Source organism: Arvicanthis niloticus, chromosome 2, assembly GCF_011762505.2.
Source record: "Arvicanthis niloticus isolate mArvNil1 chromosome 2, mArvNil1.pat.X, whole genome shotgun sequence".
Lineage (NCBI taxonomy): Eukaryota > Metazoa > Chordata > Mammalia > Rodentia > Muridae > Arvicanthis > Arvicanthis niloticus.
The window spans coordinates 132,382,716-132,386,263 of record NC_047659.1 but is presented as its reverse complement, the minus strand read 5'-3'; positions in this window follow the sequence as shown (position 1 = coordinate 132,386,263).

The window sequence follows — 3,548 nt, the reverse complement described above, 5'->3', positions numbered from 1 at the left end:
TATTCTTACTCTGTGTCTTCTGCCCACTCCCCACCCTGTTTCCTCCAGGTCCCATGTACCGGCTTCTGTCTCAATCCTACCCTCTGACTGGACACCCCACTTCCTCCTCCTGTCCACTAATCCTAGCCCTTCCTTCCAGATCAGAAGCCCAGGATGGATGGAATAGAGGTGCTCCAATGGCTTGTTCTGTCTGGTGCCCAGTGGGGACAAAGTACACCATCTGAAGAGATGGGGACTGCGCATGTATGTGTGAGGTTGAGGAGATTCTATTCTTAGTGTTTAGGAAGTAAGATCGGCCTGGCCAGGGGAGGGTTAGAAGCAGGCTGACACCTGCAGGATGGCTGGAGGTGGAGGACAGACTTCTTTTTAAAACAACCATATTCCATTTATCTGTTTTGTGTGTCGGATTTGTGGCACGAATGTGGAGGTCAGAGGACACATGCCGGTTTTGTTTTTTGTTTTTTTTTACATAGTCCCCCATTTTTATTCCCATCTCCAATAAAAAATTAATATTGGTGCTATTAACCCACACATACATACTAGAAACCCTGTTTTCTCCCACAGTAGCATGACTCCTTTAAACTTACGGCCTTTTTTTCAATTATGGAAGTTTTCCCTTTTGTGCCATTTAATCTGTCAATCTTTTCCTTCTTTTTTTTTTTCCTGAAGGTCGCTAAAATATTTCCCTTTGTTTCGCCTACCCTGTATGGATTGTTTCTGTTTCCTTTTCATCTTTCATCTATTTGAAGTTCATTTGGGGGGCGGAGGGGGGGGACGAGAAAGCTTCCTTCCTTTTTTCTTTTATCCAAATGGCTAGCCAATTTAAATTCCAAATCCAAATTAGTGGACAACTTATTGTTTCCTCCCTTCATCACCGCTGAGTAAGTACCTGGAACAGTCTGTACCTAACACCAGTTACCACCTGGAACACTCCATACCTAACACCAGTTCCCACCCGGAACACTCCATACCTAACACCAGTTCCCTGACTTCCATGTATCCACTTCCGATACCACGTAACCTGCTAAGTAGGTCAGGCAAATGTCACTCAAGGTCATGTTTCAGGCGATTCCTTTCTGTTCTTTCAGATTCATAATCAGTATGTTTAGTTCCCACAGATCCACACGGAATATTCTGAGGGCTGTGTTGTAGCTCGGCGGGACAGCATTTCAGGAGAGCATTTTCTTAGCGTGCACAATCTTGAGCATGGAAGGACTTATTTAAGGTGGACTGTGCATCATCACCACGCTAAGTCTTCCTTAGGATCTGGTTGTTTAGCAGCATCGCACCTTACTTTCTTCTGTGTTGGTTTTACAACCCGTATTTAAATCTACCCTCCAGTTTCGTGATTAATGATTGATATGGGAGGTAGGTGGAGCCATCTCTGGGCAGGTGGTCCTGAGCTGTATAAGAAAGCAGGCTGGGCAAGCCATGGGGAGAAAGGCAGCAATCATAACCTCTCCCCTTCCGTAACCTCTGCTTCAGTTCCTGCCTCCAGGTTCCTGACCTTTCTTCCACGATGGATTCTGACAAGAAGGTATAAGTTGGAATAAATTCTTTCTTCCCCAAGTTGCTTTGGGTCATGGTGTTTTATCACAACTATAGAGACCCCGACTAAGACACTTTGCGTGGAGATCCCTTATTTAATCATAAAGACCTCTGTGGTCTTATTTTTGGAAGTGTCCTGGGAGAACTCTTGACCTCAGGATACCATACATTCCTGTTTCTTCACTCTCTCCAGGCCATTCCCTCTGCACAAATTTCCTGTTTCCTCCTCTGACTTCTGGTGACATTGGCTAAGATGACCTCTGGCCTTAAAATCAGGCATGGTTGAACACACCTGCAGTTATTCAGGAGACTGAGACAGGAGGATCACTTGAGCTAAGAAATTTAAGGAGTTTGGATAGCATAGTAAGACCGTGTTTCAGACACACACACACACACACACACACACACACACACACACACACCAAAAAACAAACAACAACAAAGAAAACTCCACAGCTGAAAAGTGAAGCCTCCATGTTGATCTACTGACTCTCTAAAAACCGATGCATCAGTGACACTTAGCAGGAATTTGGGAAAGTTCAGAGAGTGACCTCCCCTGCCCTTGGCCAAGTGACCCCAGGAGCAATTCAGTCCTGGGTTCAACACCTACCTTCAATCTGCACTTAAATTCTGATGAGTTTAAGTGCATGAGTTTGGATATAGGCACGTGTGTGTGCATTTGTGTGTGTGTGTGTGTGTGTGTGTGAGAGAGAGAGAGAGAGAGAGAGAGAGAGAGAGAGAGAGCATACATATATGTATATGTGCTCATATGTGAGTGTATGCATATGTATGTATTCATATGTGTTTGTGTATATGTACACGTGTGTGCAAGAGTGTGTGTGTAAGTATGTATGCATATGTGTGTAGGTGCTTATGCGTGCATGTGTGTGTGTGTTTGTGTGTGTGATGTATATATACACACAGTGAGGGGCAGAGGAGAGCATTTATAACTCATTCAGCACCATCTTAAACAGAAGGCCAGGCACTGACAAAACAGAAGCCTTGCCTTACTTAAGCTTGTACCAGGTGAGCAAGATTACAAAGTGCTAACGAAAACTGCAGAGGAAAAGAAGCAGAAAAACAGCGGGTCAAGATGGAGAAGGCAGGACACTCAGGGAAAGGATTCTGCTAAAGTAGCACTTGACCATAGCATGCTGGTGGCAGGTCCAGGGACATCACTCGGGTGCTACTATCAGGAGAGAGATCAGTGTGGCAGGTTGGAGGGGACAGAGCAGCCATGGAGTGTGGGAGCAGGAGAAGGTCTCCAAGTATCTTCAAAATACCCTGGGAATATTAAGAACTCAGTTACCTTTGGGGAAGCCACCATGAAGATTTAGAATGGCGGTGAGGAGGGCAGGGTGTGTATGGTGGTGGTGGGGGGACAGAGTTTAGCCAAGATCTGACATAGGCTTTAGAGCACTCTGTGAGTTCTTGTCACAGACACATGCTGCCTTGTGGGACTGATGGGCTGAGTGACAGATATGTTTAAGAGGAAGCCCCTGCCCTAGCAGCCAACTCTGTCTGAAGGAAGTAAGGATTTTTCAGTGCCTCTCAAACCCTGGCCCACCCAGGATCCCCAGGGGCATGGCTGTGCCCCTGCCTGTAAGTTATGTTTTGTCAGATCCTAACAAATTAATTAGCTTAAATGCAAAGTGCAGGCAGCCCCCAAACAGTCACCCACTCCTGGAGTCCGTTCAAGCTTCCTTCTGGCTTCCCAACCTCAGCACTGGCCCTTGGGATCTTGGCAGGAGAGGGTTAAATCTCTGAGGACTGAGAGTCTTCCCTCAGGAGATTGGAATGTGGAGGGGCTGAGCTGGGTAGGGCTGCTGGTCCAGGGCTGAGCAAGGCCATTGTTATAGAACAAGTGAGCCCCAGGAACAGACCCCGGACTCTAATTATGGGACACTTGTGTCTTCTCTGACTGTGAGGTCTTTGTGACTGTTAGCATAAGAACCTAGGAAGCTCCTCGGGCTTGCTGTGGTTCTGACTTGCACTGGGCT